This window comes from Podarcis vaucheri (assembly GCF_965113315.1).
Source record: "Podarcis vaucheri genome assembly, chromosome: 2".
NCBI lineage: Eukaryota > Metazoa > Chordata > Lepidosauria > Squamata > Lacertidae > Podarcis > Podarcis vaucheri.
In genome coordinates, this window is record NC_138760.1 from 57,229,436 (window position 1) to 57,252,268 (window position 22,833).

Genomic DNA, 22,833 nt, shown 5'->3' on the forward strand with positions numbered 1-22,833 from the left:
GGAGAGGTTTTTTTTTAAGTCCTCATGAAAATTCATCAGCATTGAATGTGAACTTCTCCCAATACACATTTTTATATGTAATTTCACCAGTATACAATTCTGCATTTTGCATGCCCCTCACTAATATTTATGCACACCTAATACATCCTTATACATCCAGCACATTACTTGGCTGGAGAATTACAAAATTCAGAAATATGCGAATTTCAAAGGATGGGTGCATTTTAGTTCACATCAGAAAGTGTGAATTAGGTAGGCTTGCCCTTAAATATGAACTGAATCAAATTTCAAATGCTAAGGTAAGGTGGATGAACAAATGACCCTTGTAGGTTAATCAAAATCTTCTTGCTGTTAATATCACAAATCTTTCGGGCCAGACAGGAAGAAGGAAACATTGATTTTGGATAAAGTGAATGCTAAAGTAAGTTCTTCTACAACTAAGTAAAATAACTTAGAGCTAAAATCCTTTAAAAAAATTCCCAGGGACAAATTTTCATGTACCTGAATGTCAGCAAGAAAGAAAGCCAAAAACAATTCATATATTGTGTCCTGAAATCTAGCTTCTCAATTGCAAATTCTTCTATCATCCACTGAACCTCTGTCTCCATTTTCAGTTAGCAAAAGGGAAGATGCTCAAACTTTTGGTATACTATGGATTTGCCAAGTCATTCATGACTATAAACAGAAGACAGGAAGCCTTCCCACTTTCACCCCTTTTATAGGTGATCAGTTTCAACATCAAAGACCAAAATATGAAAGTGTCCATCATTTCACAAGCACAGCAATTGCAGAAAATGCATCCAGGTTTGGGAGAATTTCTTGTACCCCATGAACTACGTGGCGCTACTTGAAGAATGTTAAAAAGATATGGCATTTCCTATCTTATAATCCATTATTCATCAAAGAGCCATGTAGTGAAAATGGAAGTACAAAACATCTGTTTTCAAGTAGACCTCTTTTTTTGGATCTCTAATTCTTCCAAAGAAACCCACAAGCCAAATATCATAAATAGTCAAACAACTGATGTTAGGGACTAGAAGAGAGGAACACACTTTCCTCATTAATCTTTTGGTATTTGGGGTCATGTGAGATATGTCACCATTTGAATTTTCAGGCTTGAACAATGTCATACAGTAGCGATTCCAAACAGGCTGGGCAGAACCTATCTGCGGTTTACAAAGAGCATTCTGCATGCCAGCAGCGAATAATGGGGGAATACAGCTTAAGTGTATATTTCCAGATCACTGGAGGGCTAAGTGATACTTGCCAAACAAAAGCTATGGGAACCTGAAACCTCAGGGTTGCAGCTTTGGTGTACTCCTGGATTCAGCCCTCAGCCTAGATGCCCAGATTTCAGCCTAGATGCCTAGTGCATCAGCTGTGCACGTTCCTAGAGATGCCTGACCTGGTCACATAAAGACATGCCTCAGTTGCATCCTGCTTAGATTACTGTTACATGTTCTGTCTTTGGAAAGTGTTCAGAAACTTCAGCAGGTCCAAGATGCTACAGACAGATTGGTGACCGGAGCTGGTTACAGGAACGTCAGGATGGACTTTCTGACAGAAGCAGCAGTTCCACAGTGGAACGGGCTCCCTTGGGAGGTTATGGACTCTCCTTCACTTTTTTAAGCAGATGTTGAGTGTTCCTCTGTCTTTTTAAAAAATGATTTTTAAAATAATTTTTCCATTTAAACATATATAATCACATTGTTATTATCCACATTACTTCTTTTGGCTCTTCACAGCATATCAACTTCCTTCCCTCCCACCTATTGGCTTTCAAAAGTAACCGTTATATCACAGCATTATATATATTTTCCAATTCTAATATTACAAAATACCTCAAAATTTAAATAAATATAGAAAGGTAAAAATAATCTCATTACAAGTCTTCGGGTAACCCTGCTAGTGTTGTTAAATGCTTACAATGCTCTTTCAGATGTTGTATAAATTTACTCCAGTGCTTTTGGAATACTTGATCTCTCTGGTTTCGGATTTTTCCAGTCAGCTTTGCCAATTCTGCAAAGTCCATCATTTTCATCTGCCACTCTTCTTTTGGCGTGGCCCTCTGTCGTGGATGCTTTAGCTGAGATTCCCGCATTGCAGAAGGTTGCAGTAGGTGACCCTCCGGTCATAGAACAATACAAATCTATGATTCCTTGTTAGAATAGCTGGACTAGCTATGTTCATAACAAGTACAAAATGCTTAATGCATCAATATTTTTAATTACCTCATAGAAAAAGCTTGAGTGAATAGATAGGTTTTTAAGCACAGACCTAAAAGCCAGTATTGTATGTAAAGGTAAAGGGACCCCTGACCATTAGGTCCAGTCGTGACCGACTCTGCGGTTGCGGTGCTCATCTCGCTTTATTGGCCGAGGGAGCCGGCGTGCAGCTTCCGGGTCATGTGGCCAGCATGGCTACTAAGCCGCTTCTGGCAAACCAGAGCAGCGCATGGAAACATCGTTTACCTTCCCGCCGGAGCGGTACCTATTTATCTACTTGCACTTTGACATGCTTTCGAACTGCTAGGTTGGCAGGAGCAGGGACCGAGCAACAGGAGCTCACCCCATCGCGGGGATTTGAACCACCAACCTTCTGATCAGCAAGTCCTAGGCTTTGTGGTTTAACCCACAGCGCCACCCGCATCCCAGTATTGTATGTACCTGATGTTAATTGGAAATGCATTTCAAAGGGCAAGCACATCTCCACTAATGGCCCTGTTCTTAGTCGACATAAGCCAAACCTTGAGAGGAGACAATTAATAAAAGCTTCTCTCCCATGGATCAAAGTGATCAGGCAGATAAAGTTATACAAGATAATGTAATCCCTGGTCCCACATTATTCAGATCTTTCTGTGTCAAGAGAGAGAGAGAGAGAGAGAGAGAGAGAGAGCACTTTCCATGGTATTATATGAAGTTATATGATGTTATACTGCCCTTCAAATATACAGGGTGGTCTATAGATATTGTATGAGCCTGGGTAATAATACAGTATTAAAATTCCAAAACTGCATGAAAAGAAAAACCCTGATTCAAGAAACACTACAAAATTCATAATTTCCTTTAGGGTTTTTTTTTTTTAAAACCACTTTCCTCAGTAGAGGGCGTCTCAGTCTGCAGCAAAGAACTTCGTAGATGTTGACTGTTATGTCTGCCCTGGCACTGTCTGTCATCATTTCAAATTCAAACATTTCAGATCAGGTTTCATTGCTTCAGATATTAGTATCTCAGCAGGGGAAGAAATGGTGATACTTAGTGAGCTCTGTGTATACAATAAGAGCATGTGAAGCATTCAGAATAAGAACGAAAACCTTCCAATTTCTTTTGATGATCTCAAAAGCTGGATTCAGGGCATGTATGGGGGGGGGATTGTCAGCAATATCCATTTGGAAACATAGAGAAAAGGATTAAGGCAGTCTTCCTCCCTCTAATAATGAAGTCAGGGACTGAGTGTGACAGAACTGGAACTAAAGTGGGGAACCAACAGGAGAGAGATATATTACCATGCTTGGTGGAACCAGGAGGAGAGAAGGCTGTAGAAGTAAAATAAAAACATAATAAACCACAAAACAATACATATTCAGTAGGCATGGAATGCGGAACTGGAAAAATAGCAAGCAAAGAGAGATCCATAAGTCAGTGGGGCCAGAGCCAAAGTGAGTTTCCAGCCTTGCAAGTTGGCATCTTTATTTATTTCACAAGATTTGTATACTTCGGTGGTTTACAAAAAGGATGAAACAAGAAAATTATCAGTAAAAACAGTTTAAAACAACTTTTTAAAACGTTAAAATAATTAAAATCAACAATAAGCTAAAATCAGGTTAAAACAACTGCCAACATTCTACCTGTCAACATGTGTTTTAATCTGGTTTTTAGCTTGTTTAGGCATTTTACATACTGCCTCGTGTTTATTTTTGTTATGAATTTATTAACCCCCTTCCCCAGAAGTCTCAAGGGGAACTCCCTCCCTACAGAGGCTAGACTGGCTCCCTCCTTGTTCTTCCACAGGCAGGAGAACACCGTTTTATTCCAGTGGGCTTTTGGGAACTTTTTCTTGGGGGGGGGCTTTTAATATTGGTGTGCTGTTTTTATAAAAAAAATGTTTGCTGGATTTTATAGATTTTTTAAATATTATTTTAAACTATGACACTGTATATTTTTTTAGCTTTCTGTGTTACATCCATGTTTGTTTCCACTTATGTGAGCTGCCTTAAGTCCTGGTTCTGGGATATAAAGCTGGGAAAGGAACAAATAAAATAATTGACCATTAACTATTCTATTCTATTCTATTCTATTCTATTCTATTCTATTCTATTCTATTCTATTCTTTATATGCAATATAAATGCATCATGCTATCCAAGGTAGTTATAGTTTCAGGCCCTGATCAGACCCACACCTGAGAGAGTTTGTTTTGTGAACATTTACGAAGCTGTCATTTTCTCTTTCTAAACTAAAAGGTTAGTGCTTCAACACTTTTGCAACCAACTCTTTTTGGCTAAGAAAACACTTATAACCAGTCAGCACTGTTTGTTCTTGCCTACAGTATGATCTTGCTTAGCAGGAACGACTTCACAGAAGCATGATAATCAAATGATGGTTGCAGCATTTCATGTTTGAAATCAATTGCAACATGAAATTATGACTTCCCTGGTCAAATAAAACATCGAAGCACATTCCAGTGCTTTTCTGTGGAGTGTGTTCCCACACTCAGCTGTGGACTGCAAGTAAACAGGTGATAAGAAATGAAGTGGTGTGTTAATTATAATTGCAAGTGTGAAGCAGTCTTGAGAAGTCAGTTGAGATTCCCATAAAGCAGGTGCGAGGAACCTTTGGCCCGCCAGATGTTGAACTACAACTCCCATCAGCCTTAGCACACATGGTTAATGGGCAGGGGTGATGGGAGCTGTAGTTCAGCAACATTTGTGCCATTCCTAGATGACATGGCTCACAGCTGTATACAGCACAGATATGTTGTGAACATATAGATGGGAAGCAGTAATTAAGACGTCTTGGGCAACCCTGAAACAAAGCAGTGTGATGATGGAGTACAATCTGTAATCTCAAGGCAAGGTGGTAAGCAACTTTCCCTGGCTTTGGGAAGAAAATGATAACCATAAACTCATTACAGTATCTGGTTTCCATCTCTTATGTTCCCTGACATCACAAACCATGAAACTTACCCTTGGGTGTCTCTAAGTTGCACCAGTATTGTGCTGGCTTTGCAACACAGGAGAATAATGTACATTGAAATTCATGGTTTCAAAGTTTGTTTTATTTATAATTACATCTGTATATTGCTAATTGGAAAAGAAATCAAAGTGGTTTACAAAACACACACACATACACACATAAAAGGAATGCTATGTAAGAATTTAAACTCAAAGATCAGTTAACTATTACACAAAGTTATTTCTTAATTGCCTATTTATGTTCCCATGTTCCCATGTTATTGAGAATCTAATGATCTTTGGGAGTTTTAAAACTTGGAAGAGCAACTCTGTTTCATTTACTGTCAAATTATAGTTCACTTTCTCCCTGCCCACACATTTTCACATCTATATTTGTGGTTTCCACTCAGATCAAAGGAACTGATGCATGCGCAGTACTAAAGAACATCAGGCCAATTACTCATGTACCTTGTAAAGTGTTGTGTTCCCAAGCCTCCACCCTAAAATGTCAAAGCAACATTTCAATATGGTTTTCTTTATTAACTATGCATTATAAAACCCCTTTAATTCACTAGAGTCTTACCTCAGAGTAAACATGATTAGGTTCTGTTCTAAGCCTTGTAAAATGTTTGGGCTAACCCAAAACAGGTATGTGCATCTATGTTGGAGAGGAGTGCTTTTGGCCATTTTTCTCTCTCTGTGCGGAAGTGCTCCACTCTTTGGCAATTTGGGGGAGGCAAGCAGACATGCCAAGCTCAGGATTGAATATGAGCTTCAAGGGTTTACAAAGCTCACCTCAAAGGAGAGTTTTACAAGCCCCCAAGTTATTCAACTCAGATTAAAATGCAAGCCAGAAAATAATGCCTGGCTTTCCTTTCCCCTCCCCAATGCCCAACCCATCCCCATCACAAACACCAGCAAACAGGCACAAACAGGGAATCTTTCAAAGGTCTTTCTTGAAACAATTTGGATCTTTCGAGGGAGCTACCAGACTATCACTGTTTCAGGCGGGTTTCAGTCACATACTGGAAAAGGCAGGTAGCCAAATTCAATATATTATGGTGCTCTTGAGCAACAAGCCCTCTTCCCCTCCCAGAATGGGACCTTTTGTAGTAATGAGTGACAGAAAGATGCGCTAGAAAGTGTGGGGAAACAATTGCTTGAAGTAACATCATCTAACCTCCCTGCAGACATTATGCAAAAAAACCAGGATGATAGCTCAATAAACAGGTTATCTGGAAGCAACCTTAAAGTCTGATTCTCAGGCAAATATGGAGAACATTCAAATGAGTTAAACAAAATGAGTGCCATAATTACTAACAATTCCCGTATTTTGTAGAATCAAACACTTGTAAGTTTGTTTATATATCTCACATTATAGAAATCTTTGCTTTAGATGCCCATCTTAGGCAATCCCTCCAGTTATAGCATAAAGCATATGCACTGAGTTAAGAATTATCCTAGTGCTGTGCTTGGAAGTTATATATTTTTCAGGGGCAAAAGGAGGTTATCTTCTGCATCAAAATTTATGGATCAAGTTCTAATCCAAGGTGAACACTGTTGATATGGCAACAACTGCCAACTTGAGGTATGTTAAATAAATCCCGACCTGCAAAATAACCCATGGGTGGGTGTCCATTCATGGATCAACCTGTCATTTTCAGGGATGAGGTGGACTAAGGATGAGATGGATCATCATTTGGATGGGGCATTGTGATTGCAAGTGTGTCTTACATAGAGAGAAATCCATACTCCAGTGCAGCATACTTCAATGGACTGGGGACCGCAAGATAGATGACTAATGTCAGATATGACTATGAAAATCATTTGGGCAGGAGACTTTTTACAATTCCCCATTTCTCATAGAAACAGGTAATATTGTGGGAGGAAAGAAGAACTAGAGAGGGTTCTGTCTAAGGAAAGGGCTTTGAAGAAAAGACCTGAAAAGTAATATAGTATATATGGTAAGCTGGGAGAGATTGTTTGTTTTGAACACATTAACATTCACAATTTAACATTCAATGGTACATATATACAGATTGTAAGTATGTGAGATATGTTTCCACCCTAGGGATAAAATAGCAAACTGGCAGTGCAGAATTAATGTTTAAATGTTGATTAATCTCTCTTTCCTTCTCACATGATACCCACACCAGCAGCAACATTTATGTTTTTTTTTTTAAAAAAAATATGTATGCTACAATTTCATAAGAAAATATAAAAGCAATTTACAACAGATATATATTTATAGATAGATAGATCTGCAATAAAAACCACATAAATATTTAAAATTGCAGCTCATCAGCTGCTACAGAAAAGATTGTTTTATTATTTATTTAGGATGTCCTGAATTTGTGTGCCTTTGTGGGTTTGTGTTTCGAACTGGCCTGTGCTCTTGTAGCATACAAAGCATTGTATCTAACTTTGTGATCAAGTTCACAAATCTGGTTGGAGAACAGAGAAGTTTCCATATGCTTAGTATAACACTTTTCTATTTAAAGCTGAGATTGGTAGCAATGTTTGAATGAGGAACCACCTGCCTCATAGCTCGTGCTCTTAACCACTGTGGTACACCAGCATCTTCTTATCAGATCCCTCACCCTTCAACCACTACCTGGAAGTCCACAGGGCAACTGGAAAGTATGCAAATAAACACAGCCACATGCCTTATACCAAGTCAGACCTTGGATCTATCTAGCACTGTATAATCTACACTGGCTGGAGTTTTTCTTTCCCAGCTTTAACTAGAGAAGCCGAGAGTTGAACTTGGGACCTTCTGTTTCCAAAGCAGGTGATCTACCACTGAGCCATGGTCTTTCCCCAGTGACTCAAGAATCAAGCGAATTCTCCTTCCCTAGCCTCAATTTTTCAGCCAGCTGGACTCAGGTGTTTGTTGTTATGGCTGCTGAAAAAAGAAAATCTACTCAGGAACTGGGGAAGGAGATAATGAGTGCTGGACTATGCAGGGAGCTGATATCATTCAGGGCAATTTTTTTGAGGAGGGTTTTTAATTTTTTTTTATTTTAAGTCAAATCATAAGGAAGCTCAAGAAGAAACTTTCCAATGTGCAACCATTTCAAATTTACAGGCACCAGAAAGGTTAATTATTCAGGGGCTTTCTCTAATGTGCTACAGGGACTATGAATCCTCCCTATTGGTTGCTTTTCTCGTCTCTGAATGGGGTAGGGCAATATTTCATTTGGCCCAGTTCCCCAAATGTTGATAATAGTCAAAGCGGGGAGGGGGGCCCTTCACATTTGAGAGAGGAAGAAATCTCTTTAAAAGGTGGGTCCCAAAATAAAGCATCCGGGGAGAAGGGAGGGGCTGCTACCACCAGCACTTCCATGTGTGGTGACATGAAAGCTCCTCAAATCAGCCTCAGGAGCTCCTACTGAGAAGCAAGAGCATTGTCTTAATTGCCTTCCTCCCTACAAAACACACCAACGTAAACCTCTTCGGGGTTTCTTCTTTTCTTTTTAGACTGCAATTCTATCCACTCACCTGGGAGCAAGTCCCATTGAACTAAGTGGGGCTTACTTCTGTGCATGGGATTGCACAGTTTAAAATGCCTTTTATACTGACACCCCAGCAATGCTCTTGACTAGATGTGCCTGAGAAACCCTCCATCAAAAGGGGGACATCTCCAGAGTGTTTATTCCCCTGGCTAACTCAAAAGGGCCCCCATAATCATCTGCCTGTGCTTTATATATCTGCTGCTCTGATGCGTAGGGAAGAGTGGGAGAGGATTGGGGGATGGGGTGGGGTGGGGTGGGGGGCTGTGGGTTCTTTCGTTTATGTGAGTCTCACAGCCATAGGGGGTATTTAACTTTCTGCCCTGGTTGCTGTAATTCTCTCTCCAGTGGATATACAGTTCAGATCAGGTTCCTATTGCTGTGATGACAGGCATTCAGCAGGCACTATAATTGCAGAGTTAAAACAGCTCATTTTCTTACTGGCAAGCTGTAGTTAAAGAGGTGCTAGGAGGCAGCCTGGCTGTCTGCATAGAAACTGATCAAAGCACTGAAAGGCATCTGGGTTGCCTCTGTTTTCTTTCACCACTCTCCCCCCTCCCCTTTTGCTTAAAAAGGGGGGATGGGGAAGGGAGGGGGGAGGAAGAAAAATTGGTTTTAAAAGTAATTTAAGAAGATGAATACCTATCCCTTTCCTGGGGCTAAAAGGTGGCCACTTATTAGAGATATTAAACCTATGTGGAGTGGGCTTTCTTGCGCCTTAGACATTTTCTAATAAGAGAATTTGGGCTGCTGCACTAGGCTACCTAGACGTCTATTTCCATTAAGTCCTGCTGTGCAAAATTTCCAAGCTATTGGATTGGACTTTTCACACTTGAACTTATTTCCTGGAGGAGATGAAATTTTCCCCACCTCTTTACTGATCTGAAGCTGTCCAGCCTGACTTTCCCTCACTGCCCCCTCCCCATTGACAGTATCTGAGTCCTCCTGTGAAAAAGGACAGTGATACCGCTTCATATTGAGTGACTAGATGGACCACAGCTCCTGTTTTGCTGTCTTAAATCTTTGCAAAACAACATATCATGATTCCCTGCCCCACCTCTTCAGTTTTCTTTTTCTACAGAAAGGAATGCTTGGTGATTCCTACTAGGCATTCACATATTCGGGAGAAATAGACACATGCTTAAAGACGTGGGGCCTAGGGAAACAGGCCTTAAGGAGTTGTCATTTAGCCTTCTCATGTCTTTGCTGGACTTAGAGAACCTCATTTTCAAAGGGAGTTGTGAGAGCTACAGAACAGTGTATGAGCTGTAGGAACTACTTACTCATTTACACTGGAAGGCAGGAGAGTGATAACCATGACAAGGGCTTTTTTGTTGTTGTGGCAGCTAGTCTGAAGAACGTCCTCTGAAGAGATGCTCACCTGTCATCTACTTTGTCATTTTTGCATAGCTAGGGAATCTCAATCTTGTGGGCTGGATGTTGACCTCCGAGACACTCTATGTGAGCCTAATGATGCTCCTTAAACTATGACCCTCACCATCCCTGATCTGTGCCTGTGAACATGTTTGCCTGGTTGATAGGTGTCCTTGAAGGCATCTTCCTTGCCTTCATGGGTTGTCATGGACTGGTTGGATGCAGAGGAATGGTGATAGGAAATGGGAGATGGGGACACCATCTCTCTCAATATCCTCTGTGGCAGGGCAGGAAAATTTATCTTACAGTTTCTTGGCAGTGGCACTTCCCACTAGCCTCATAATATCTTCCTTCTCCTCTCTCCAAAATCTCTCTCCCCCCCCCAGTCACTGTTGCAAACAACAGCAAGTGCACCAGCAAGCACCATTTTGCATGGTCTGCCATGATCCAGACCTAGCATCATTTGGTGGTGTGGTGGAGGCAACTACCACAAAACCATGGCAAAGACTATTCTGCAAAATTGTCCTCTTTTCCAAGGTAGGGGTCAAAAAAGAGCCCCAGAAATTCCTTCTCATAATAATCTCACGACATGCTCTAAAGGGAGCTGGCTGCAGGCACCAGGCTCATTGGAAGGCCAACTCTGTGTCACAAAGATGTCTGCAAATGTGACATGTGGGAATCCCTTGCAGACGACCGCAGTGCCTGGAGACAGGCAGCCAGGACTTGTGTCCACAGCAGTGACCATGGATGCCAACCACCGTCTCTAAGAACTCTAAGAACCCAAAAATGCCTGCACTGTATCATACAACTGGGTTAAAAGTTTGCTACTCTTTGTCCATATGTAAGAGTGAAGCCGTCTAATGGGGTAAATATTTTATTTCATTTCCTAGTTTTCATACAAAAGCTCCTGAGCAGTTTATAGTTTTCCTCTTACTCCATTTGTTTGGTAAAAGGAAAACAAATCAACATGTTGGAATCCCTGTTCCTAAATGTCCGTTGTGAGCATCTAGATTTTTAAAGATGTCCAGTGTACACCTGAATAACCTATGCTGAAGAAATCAATAGGTTGTTTGTAGAAAAAAGTTGGCAGGGGGGAAATAATGCAAGCACTGCAAAATATATCTATGAAAGTAGTTGTGCTGGTTTAGAACATGGGTAGCCAAAATGTTGCCCCTCCTACATTGTTGGACACAAGATCCTATAATCAGATTGACTATGCTAGCTGGGGCTAATGGGAACTGTGTGAAAGTGTCCTGCTCATGATTCTTACATTGTTGTTCAATATATGCTGGAGAGTTGCTCAGCGGTAAAGCTTGGAAAACATTGTCCCATTTGATTTCCCCTGCCCTGTCTGCATATTGACTATGGAAAGCCCTCTACTCTCTCTCTCTCTTCCTCTCTCTCTTTCTGTGGTGATGTTGTTACCTTTTTGGAAGCAAAAAGAAAGTGGGGATGCTATTTCTTTTAAAGGAGACAAGACTGTAGTTACCTGGCTCCCAGGAGCCTACACATGGTTGGCTACAAATTGAGGCTGAAAGGGGTCCTATGCTTTGACTTTGTCTCCTCTGCTCCTTTGTTTCTTATTAGCATAATTTATTAATATATTAGAGCCTTGCATGGGAATGCATGGTATTGGTTCTGAGTGTTCCCTGAGGCTATTCTGTGAAACTTCCCCCACTGTTTTAATGACACATTGAATAAAGAAACTGGCTTCAGATATCATTTAAATTATAGCTTTCCACTCAGTCTCTGAATGCTCATTTCCTTTAAACAAGGTTAATTTCCTTCAATAACGAAAATCCCTCAATTTCAGGTTACTATTCATTAGGGCCTCTCATTCATATGCAGCAAAGTGCCACAAGCCCATATTTAAAAAGGGAAGGAGGTGAAAAAGATTTCAAATGAGGCCCCCCTTAGAGAAGCATGTGATCTTTGTTTTCTTATCCTGAAAATCACATACTGCCAAGTTTAATAAAATATTTCAAGCACAACCATTCTGGAGAGTTATTTTTTTCCATCCCAGGGCAGACTACTGTTGTAATGCCTTCCTATGAATCTGCCCTAAACTCTTCGCTATGAGCAAGAAATAACAGGTGTTAGATGAGGAGGAGCTGGATAAGTATAGCTTATCGCCAGGGCTCTGCTTGTAATTAATAGTTGAGGGCCGATCAGAATTGGGTACTTTGAATCCAGGCAGAGTCTAGCAGGGTAGAAAAACAGGTGTCAGTGTTTGCAGACTGAAATTTGTGGACCACTTTTCTGATTATAATGATTGACAGCCTTAAGAGTATATGCACTTTCTGAATTTGTTTGCAGTAAATCTTTGCTGTTGTTGATGTTAACCCAACCTCCCCCCCATTTATATCTGGCTGTTTGTTTTTGTTTGATAATTAACATTCAAAAGAACTGGAAAAGACAACTAGGTCCCAACTGCAGGGAAAGCAATTGTGTGTTATTTTATTTATCATTTTAATGGGAACATAGGAAGCTAACTTACCCCAAATCAGAACAGTGGTCCATCTAGCTATGTATTGTCTATGGCTCTGACTGGTAGGAGCAACTCAAGATTTCAGGTGCAGAGAGGCCTTTCTCAGACCTACCTAGAGATGCCACAGATGAAGCTGTGACCTCCTGCGTGCAAAGCAGATGCTGAGATATAAAAAGGGTACAAGAGAGATACAGAATAAAATCAGTTAGTTGGCTGGTATCCATCTGTCTCAGGAGACAATGGAAGAGTGAAGTCAAACTGTTGGAGAGTTACAGGGCTTGCTGTGGATATAGAGACCAATACAGGAGAGACATGCTTTGCTGCAGCTGGGGCAGATGAAGGCATCTGGTTGTGCTGATGCTGGTGTACCATTGCGTTCCTTATTTCTGCACTCCTCCCAGGGGTCATTCCCCCTCTGGTCACTACTGTGGAGAGAGGGAGATACTTTGGTGATGCCTTTCTATGTGTATCTCATTCCGAATCACCTTTAGCATCACCGCTGCATTTCACAGAAACAATTCAAAGGATGCTGATTAGTGTGTCAGGTCCCCAGTTTTTCCCAGGGAGCTGAAGCAAGCAAGAGTCTGTATGTATGAATCACAAATGTTTAAAATACAGAGACAACTTCTTAGCATTATGAGCTGAACTTCGAAAGCAGTAGTAAATCTGTGGTTTTTAATTTTTGCCCTCTTGCTTTTGAGTCTTTTAGATTAGAATGCCATCATGCTTTCAACTTTGCCTCCATAATCAGGAGCACTAGAAAATGATGTAAAAAATGAGAAGCAAGATTTTTAAAAAAGGGAATTTAAAGAGAGTGTATGTAGGCAGAAAAAGCTGCCTTCTCCCAGGCTATTCAATAGAGTGGGGCAATAAAGAGCTCACGTACCCTAAAATCAGCTTCCCTTCCCCAACCCACAGAGATTTATGATAGGATTAGTCCTATACATCTTTTGCTCACCCAGATGAGTCAAATTAAATGTTTTGGGGGCTTTTTGTTCTTTTCATAGTTCCTCATAAACCATCCTTTGAACAGTTTAATAATTTATCCAGCTCTTGTTCTAATTTGTCTGCATCCTTCTGGTAGCAGGTTTCTAGGTGTGGCTCTAATATATCCGTAGATGCAGAAACTAAAGTAAATCTGTTTGAAGATACAATGAAATTCTACTCTCAAAAGAGGCAGTCACATCCTCTGTTGCCACTAACAAACACCATTCTCTTAATTTCTCCAAACAAAACACATGCAATATTCTATGTCAGTTTAACACATTTGACATGAATGCTACATCTGCAACAGGGTTATTTCTGTGCTTTAAAGTGTTGGGGTTTTTCTTGATAAAATCCTAACAGAGACAGTTAACTTGTTTAAACCTATCAGTTTAAAGATGTGAAACAATCAGCAAAATACATTGCAGCATATACACTCAAACCTTGGATCCTGAATGCCTTGCGACTCAAACGTTTTTGCTCCCGAACACCACAAACCCAGAAGAGAGTGTTCTGGTTTGCGAATGTTTGTTGGAACTCGAACGTCCGGAACAGCTTCCGCGGCTTCCGATTGGCAAGCCCAAGAGGCTCAGTGGTTTAGACCACAGCACCACCTGCGTCCCTTATACAAGCAGTAGGAGGTGGTTAATAATCATAGAATCATAGAATCATAGAGTTGGAAGAGACCACAAGGGCCATCGAGTCCAACCCCCTGCCAAGCAGGAAACACCATCAGAGCACTCCTGACATATGGTTGTCAAGCCTCTTCTTAAAGACCTCCAAAGTAGGAGACTCCACCACACTCCTTGGCAGCAAATTCCACTGTCGAACAGCTCTCACTGTCAGGAAGTTCTTCCTAATGTTTAGGTGGAATCTTCTTTCTTGTAGTTTGGATCCATTGCTCCGTGTCCGCTTCTCCGGAGCAGCAGAAAACAACCTTTCTCCCTCCTCCATGTGACATCCTTTTATATATTTGAACATGGCTATCATATCACCCCTTAACCTCCTCTTCTCCAGGCTAAACATGCCCAGCTCCCTTAGCCGTTCCTCATAAGGCATCGTTTCCAGGCCTTTGACCATTTTGGTTGCCCTCCTCTGGACACGTTCCAGTTTGTCAGTGTCCTTCTTGAATTGTGGTGCCCAGAACTGGACACAGTACTCCAGGTGTGGTCTGACCAGAGCAGAATACAGTGGCACTATTACTTCCCTTGATCTAGATGCTATACTCCTATTGATGCAGCCCAGAATTGCATTGGCTTTTTTAGCTGCCGCGTCACACTGTTGGCTCATGTCAAGTTTGTGGTCAACCAAGACTCCTAGATCCTTTTCACATGTACTGCTCTCAAGCCAGGTGTCACCCATCTTGTATTTGTGCCTCTCATTTTTTTTGCCCAAGTGCAATACTTTACATTTCTCCCTGTTAAAATTCATCTTGTTTATTTTTGCCCAGTTCTCTAATCTGTCAAGGTCGTTTTGAAGTGTGATCCTGTCCTCTGGGGTGTTAGCCACCCCTCCCAGTTTGGTGTCATCTGCAAATTTGATCAGGATGCCCTTGAGTCCATCATCCAAGTCATTGATAAAGATGTTGAATAAGACCGGGCCCAAGACAGAACCCTGTGGCACCCCACTAGTCACTCTTCTCCAGGATGAAGAGGAACCATTGATGAGCACCCTTTGGGTTCGGTCAGTCAGCCAGTTACAAATCCACTGAGTGGTAGCATAGTCAAGACCGCATTTTACCAGCTTCTTTACAAGAATATCATGGGGCACCTTGTCAAATGCCTTGCTGAAATCAAGGTAGGCTACATCCACTGCGTTCCCTTCATCTACCAGGCTTGTAATTCTGTCAAAAAACGAGATCAGGTTAGTCTGACATGACTTATTTTTCAGAAATCCATGCTGACTATTGGTGATCACAGCATTCCTTTCTAGGTGCTCACAGACTGTTTGCTTAATGATCTGCTCCAGGATCTTCCCTGGTATTGATGTCAGACTGACTGGGCGGTAATTATTTGGGTCCTCTCTTTTCCCCTTTTTGAAAATAGGGACAACATTTGCCCTCCTCCAGTCTGCCGGGACTTCGCCTGTTCTCCAGGAATTCTCAAAGATGACTGCCAGTGGTTCTGAGATCACATCTGCCAGTTCTTTTAATACTCTTGGATGCAGTTCATCTGGCCCTGGAGACTTGAATACATCTAAACTAGCCAAATATTCTTGTACTATCTCCTTAGTTATTCTGGGCTGTGTTTCCTTTGCTGAATCATTTGCTCCAAATTCTTCAGGTCGGGCATTGTTTTCTTTATCGGAGAAGACTGAGGCAAAGAAGGCATTGAGTAGTTCAGCCCTTTCTGTGTCCCCTGTTTGCATTTCACCATCTTCTCCTCTGAGTGACCCCATTGTTTCTTTGTTCTTCCTTTTGCTACGAACATACCCATAAAAGCCTTTTTTGTTGCTTTTAACCTCTCTAGCAAGCCTGAGTTCATTCTGTGCTTTAGCTTTTCTGACTTTGTGTCTACACGTGCTGGCTATTTGTTTGAATTCCTCTTTGGTGGTTTCCCCCCTTTTCCATTTTTTGTACACATCCTTTTTTAATCTTAATTCAGTTAAAAGTTCTTTAGATAGCCACCCTGGCTTCTTTAGGCACCTTCCATGTTTCCGTCTCATTGGTATTGCCTGACGTTGTGCTTATAGTATCTCCCTCTTAACAAACTCCCAGCCATCATGAACTCCCTTTCCTTTTAGTATTGTTGTCCATGGGATCTCACCCAGCACTTCCCTAAATTTTATGAAGTCGGCTTTCTTAAAGTCAAGAAATTGAGTCCTAGTATGCTTGGCTGCTCCTTTCCGCTGTATAGTAAACTTCAGAAGAGCATGATCACTCGCGCCTAATGATCCTTCCACTTCTACCCCACTAACCAGGTCATCAACATTGGTTAGGACCAGATCTAAAATGGCTGTTCCTCTTGTTGCTTCTCCCACTTTCTGGACAATGAAGTTGTCTGCAAGGCCAGTGAGGAATCTGTTTGACCTTATACTCTTGGCTGAGTTTGACGTCCAACAAATGTCCGGGTAATTGAAGTCCCCCATTACTACTATCGCCCTTCCTTTTGCATGCTTGGCCATCTGTTCCAGGAAGGCATCATCTATGTCTTCCGTTTGGCTTGGGGATCTATAGTAAACTCCCACAATGAGGTCTCTGTTATTCTTCTCTCCCTTAATTTTGACCCAAATGCTCTCACTTTGGCTTTGAGGATCTAAATCTTGGATCTCTTCACAGGTATACACATCCCTGACATATAACGCCACTCCTCCTCCTTTCTTGTCTGGTCTGTTTCTCTGAAATAGATTGTATCCCCCCATTATTACATTCCAATCGTGGGACTTATCCCACCAGGTTTCAGTGATGCCTATTATGTCATATTTAGTTTGCTGTACCAAGAGCTCAAGCTCATCTTGTTTATTTCCCATGCTTTGTGCATTAGTGTACAGACATTGAAGTCCATTAATCATTCCCCCGTGTCTCTTATTTAAGGATTTTTTCCTCCCACCACTAGGTCCGCGTGCTGTTTGCTCCATTTGGTCTATGACATTTGGATGATCATCTTCATTAATTGATAGACTCCTACCTTCAGGAGCACTGTCTCCCTCCCCCACATTAGTCAGTTTAAAGCCCTCCTGATGAGGTTTCTGAGATTTTTGGCAAAAACATTTCTCCCAACCGTTGTGAGGTGCAGCCCATCACTTGCCAGAAGTCCATCTTCAAGAAACTGCAGTCCGTGATCTAAGAATCCAAACCGTTCCTGTTTACACCATTTGCGGAGCCAGCTGTTCACTTCCACTATTTTCCCCTCTCTCCCTGGGCCACGTCGTTCAACTGGGAGGACAGATGAGATGACAATTTGTGCATTTAGTTGCTTCAATTTCCTGCCGAGAGCCTCGTAGTCTCTTTTGATCTTTTGGAGGCTATTGCTTGCAGTGTCATTGGTTCCCACATGAACCAAGAGGAAGGGGTATTTGTCAGTGGGTTTTATGATTCCTTGCAGTCGTTCAGTTACATCTTGGATCTTAGCCCCGGGGAGACAGCACACTTCCCGAGACATCTTGTCAGGCCCACAGATCACTGCTTCTGTTCCCCTCAGTAGGGAATCCCCTATCACCACTACACGCCTCCTCTTGGGTTTGGTCGGGGTTCTTCCGTGAGCTGTCCGTTCCAAGGTCGCCTGCACATTCCCTGAGGACTGACTTTGCTGCTCGTCTTCATATACCTGATCGACTGTAATGAGGGAGAGATCCTCAAATGGAGTCTGCTCTTCGTCTTCCATGCTAGGGGAGTATTTCTAAGCAATCAGAGTGAACCCTGGGCCTCCTACTTCTTTGAGTCATGTTTCTCCATATATCTGGCTCCTGTGTTGGTGAACTAGACTCCTTCTCAGGGGAGTCCCCTGTCTCCTCCTTGGTGGAGACGGTGTGCTCTGTTGCTTCCAAGAAGAGCTCCAGCTCTCTAATTCTTTGGAGCGTAGCTACACGTTCCTCCAGTTGCTGGACTTTGTCTTTTAAGAGGGCAATCAACATGCAATTGCTGCAGGTAAAGCTGCCTGCAACCTTTGGCAAGATGGCAAACATTGCGCAGGAATCGCAGGCGACTGCAGCTGTTCCCTCCCCTTCCATCTTGAGATCGTGTCGTTGGGGTTGGCTACAGAGGTCCTCCATCATAAAAAGCTTGAAGACAGGACAAATAACTTCCCCCCCACACAAAAAACACCTAGATCTCCCCAACAAACGTTTGAGACTAGCTCCCCTAAATCTAAAAGATGGATCTAACTGCGCGCGCCGCTAGGCGCGCGCCGCTGCCCTGCAAACTCTGATAAGCTCCTCCCACAGCTAATCCCCTGCCTCAACAGAAACCCTGCCCCCTCTGACCTTTACACAGGGAAAACAGCTAATCAGCCACAATAATAATGATTTATTATTATAATTGTTTAAATTATAGAATTAATTATACATTTGAATTGATGCATATAAATTAGCACATGCTAAGGTTATGCAGTTTTTGAAGCTACCAGCATGAGTTTGACCAAACTGCGGGAGGCAGTGGAAGACAGGAGTGCCTCGCATGCTCTGGTCCATGGGGTCACGAAGAGTCGGACATGACTAAACGACTAAACCACAAGGTTATGCAAATCTACACCACCTTTAGTGCTCTTTTTTTGGTGATGCAGTCCCTTTTGGGGGTGGGGGGCAATGTATAAGTGGCCCCTCTATCAGTGAACCTTTCCATGCTGTCTGCAGCAACTCTTTTTCACCAAATCCTTTTTGCTTTCTTCTTTGCTTCCTTTGCCTCACCTGCCTTAGTCTTTCCTCTATTGCCTCTCCCACTGTCAAAATGTGGTTTGTAATCTCCTGGGGGCAAGGGTCCATGCTGTAGCTTGTGAAGCTGAGCATGCACAATGCTTATACTGTATGTAAAAAAAAATGTTATCTGAGTAAAACCGTTTCTCTCTCTCCTCTCATCTCCACCACACCATCCCTTTAACTCTGGTATATAGACAGCCTGCCTGCAAGATCTCTAAGGCCTTGATAATTGCTCCCACACAATAGTTTAAGAGTCTCACCATTTACATGGAGCAAACGTTTTTCCAAAGGGTCAAAGTGCAAGGAGATCTTGTAAGCAGATTAAGAAACTGGTAGAAAGGCCAAAGGCACCCTAAGACTTTACATTCCCAAAGTATTGTGTTAAGTGGTAGCCCAAGGATGTACTTAACTCTGGAGGTAAAATGAACTTGCAGCATTTCAACCATAATCAGTCTGGAAATACAGTTGTTTACAAAGTACATTAAAGGGGCGTCCAAATAACAAAATGCCATTTCTTCAAATACATCTAGCCCATACTAGACCGCCGCTGCTTTATGGTGGTAATACTGAAACAAAAGCAATATTCTGTTTCCACTTACTTTAACTCTTAATGTGAGTTCATGCCTAAATTGGATGCATGTTCTACATTTCTTTGAAAAATCTGATACTTTATTTTCAGTAATTCTATTGTATTAGCAGCACTGTAGGACTGCAATCCTAATCTCCCACTTACCTGTGAGTAAACCCCATCAAATTCAATAGGACTTACTTCTGAGTAGGCATAGTTAGAATTGTGCTGTTAGTTTTGTAGTATCTAATTGTCAAGTATGATTTATGCTGCTTTGCATGAAAACAAGAAAATGTGATCAACTCTGGGAGATCAACACAATAGTATAAAACACAGTTCTTAAATTATAAGGACTTGAGGAGGTGGACAAATGCCTATTATCTCAAGCTGTGGCTCCTATTTTAAATGAACCCTTCTTATGTGAGAATAGTAGGATGAGATATCTAAAGAGCTTAATGGTAGATTTTGTAAATTAATCAATGGGGTCCAATAGATAGTTGGCCTTTAGGACTATCCTTGTTCATTGATTCTATACAACAGAGGACAGCCAATATAGTACTTCCATTTCATGGCAACTGGCCATGATGGGTACACTCTGCTTCCATGATCATCAGCAGAAATGTTTTTGAGTACCACTTGCTGGAAACGGCAGATGGGGAGAGTGGTCTTCTGCTTAGGTCCTGCTCAAGGGCATACCTAGGGGTTGGCTAAGATATGGTTGCCATACTTCAAAAAGTAAATACCAGGACACCCTGAAAGTTGTCAAGCTTTCTTTAAGAAGACCCCGATATTGTTCAGCTTTTTTTTATTTATTAAGGAAACCACCAAAATTGTTCAGATTTTTTTTTTTAAGGGCCAATTGAATTGAAATCCTGATAATGTCCAGACATATGGCACCCCCAGGCTAAGAGCCCTTCTGCTCCTCCGGACACACCCTGGGCTGCTTCTCCATTGTTCTGTGAGGGCAGGCAGGGTGTGCAGGCTCCTCTGGGTTCCTTGTCATAAGAAAGCAGTGAGTGGAGGGAGGCAGGCAGGCAGGCAGGCAGACAGATGAAGGAGGAGAATGAGGAGAGATGGAGCAGAGCAGTCCCGACCCCATGGCCACAGAGGAAGTCATTGGAGCAGGAAGTCATTGGTGAAGTGAGAAAGGTGCCGAAAAGCAAACTTTTTGAGATTCTGGCCCATGGAGTCTTCCAGCTTTGGTGGTGCTTAACGGAGGCAGTGAGAGATTTTACTTTCTTGGGCTCCATGATCACTGCAGATGGTGACAGCAGTCACAAAATTAAAATACACCTGCTTCTTGGAAGAAAAGCAATGACAAACCTAGACAGCATCTTAAAAAGCAGAGACATCACCTTGCCGACAAAGGTCCGTATAGTTAAAGCTATGGTTTTCCCAGTAGTGATGTATGGAATTGAGAGCTGGACCATAAAGAAGGCTGATCGCCGAAGAATTGATGCTTTTGAATTATGGTGCTAGACGAGACTCTTGAGAGTCCCATGGACTGCAAGAAGATCAAACCGATCCATTCTTAAGGAAATCAGCCCTGAGTGCTCACTGGAAGGACAGATCGTGAAGCTGAGGCTCCAATACTTTGGCCACCTCATGAGAAGAGAAGACTCCCTGGAAAAGACCCTGATGCTGGGAAAGATTGAGGGCACAAGGAGAAGGGGACGACAGAGGACCAGATGGTTGGACAGTGTTCTTGAAGCTACAAACATGAGTCTGACCAAACTGCGGGAGGCAGTGGAAGACAGGAGTGCCTGGCGTGCTCTGGTCCATGGGGTCATGAAGAGTCGGACATGACTAAACGACTAAGCAACAACAACATACCTTGCCAGGGATGCAAAGGATGAGACCGGGCCACTGATCTATCTCCTTGCCAAGGGCGCAAGGGAGCCTTGGTATGCCTCTGGTCCTGCTTGTGGGTTTTCCACAGGCATCTGGTTAGTTCCTGTGAGAACAAGATGCTGGACCAGATGGGCTGAAGGCCTGATCCAGCAGGCTCTTTTTGTCTTATGTTGCTGGACTGCAACACCCATCACCCCTGGCCTTTGACCATGCTAGCTGGCACTGAGGAGTGCTGTAGTCCAAAATCATCTGGAGGGCACCAGATTAGCTTTCCATGCTATAAAAAGGTTTCTTAATGTATTTTGGAACATCTCCAAACACACACACACTCCCATGGCACTGAATTTGATTAAATACCACACATTCCTGCTCTTAGGGATGCGGGTGGCACTGTGGGTTAAACCACAGAGCCTAGGACTTGCTGATCAGAAGGTCGGCGGTTCAAATCACATGACGGGGTGAGCTCCCATTGCTCAGTCCCAGCTCCTGCCAACCTAGCAATTCGAAAACGTCAACGTGCAAGTAGATAAATGGGTACCGCTCCAGCAGGAAGGTAAACAGCATTTCTGTGCGCTGCTCTGGTTCGCCAGAAGTGGCTTAGTCATGCTCGCCACATGACCTGGAAGCTGTATGCCGGCTCCCTCAGCCAATAAAGCGAGATGAGTGCCGCAACCCCAGAGTTGGCCATGACTGGACCTAATGGTCAGGCGTCCCTTTACCTTTTTATTCCTGCTCTTTGCCTACATCGATATAGAATGTAAGCATTTGCTCAACCCTTTGTATTACAAGCATTATGATGATGATGATGATGAAGAAGAAGAAATTGGCAGAGCTCCCCTTTCCCTTACAACCCTTGCCAACTATCTCAGGAGAGCTTAGTCCTCTAGTTCAGTGTTTCCCAACCACTGTTCCGCGGCACAATAGTGTGCCGCGAGATGTTGCCTGGTGTGCCGCGGGAAAAATTAAAAAATGCGAAAGATTTTTTTTTAAGTCAAATTTTCGATTGGGGTGCCGTCACTAGATGACACCTGGGGTTCCCTCCCTCCCTCCCGCTCTGCGCCTCCCTCCTCCTCCTCCGGGGAGGCCCTTCCTGGCGGCTGCCACTCACTCACTCGCTCGCCCACCCGTCCCTCCATCCCTGCACCCGGCCTCTCCCCCTCCGTCCCCGGCGCGGGGGCTGCTGGGATCCGTAGTCCCCTCGCCCTTGGGCTCCGCGCCCGCGCGGGGTGCGTGAACTACGTTTCCCAGCGTGGCCTGGCGGGCCGGGCGTTTTGTTTGGAGCACTCTTCTCCTGGCCATGGAATGAGCGCAGCGGCGGCCGGGCGGGCAGGGGCTCTTCCGCGCAGACCCCGCGCAGCCTGCCTGCGCCCCCGTGGAGATCGGGCGGCAGGATGGAGCCCGGGGATCCCCGCGGAGGCGGAGCGGCGGAGGCGGAGGCTGCCCCCCAGGTAGGGCTGCGTCGGGGGGGGTTATTTTTGCAATGCTGCATCCGCGCCGGAGGGAACGCATCGGACCACGGGGAGACCCCTTGGC

General features: G+C 43.1%; 1 long non-coding RNA gene across 3 annotated transcripts in view; it reads right to left on the minus strand.

The window, feature by feature from the left end:
• Positions 1-22,833, minus strand: part of LOC309527047 — a 55,999-nt gene that overhangs the window by 25,769 nt on the left and 7,397 nt on the right. Inside the window, exon 3 of one of the 3 annotated variants that reach the window (XR_014217076.1) lies at positions 12,168-12,688. The exons of 1 other annotated variant lie outside the window; for it this stretch is intronic. This is a non-coding gene — a long non-coding RNA (uncharacterized lncRNA). Of the gene's footprint in view, positions 1-12,167; positions 12,689-12,712; positions 12,971-22,833 lie in introns of those variants that run through there. One more of the 3 variants, XR_014217077.1, reaches the window with a different exon arrangement.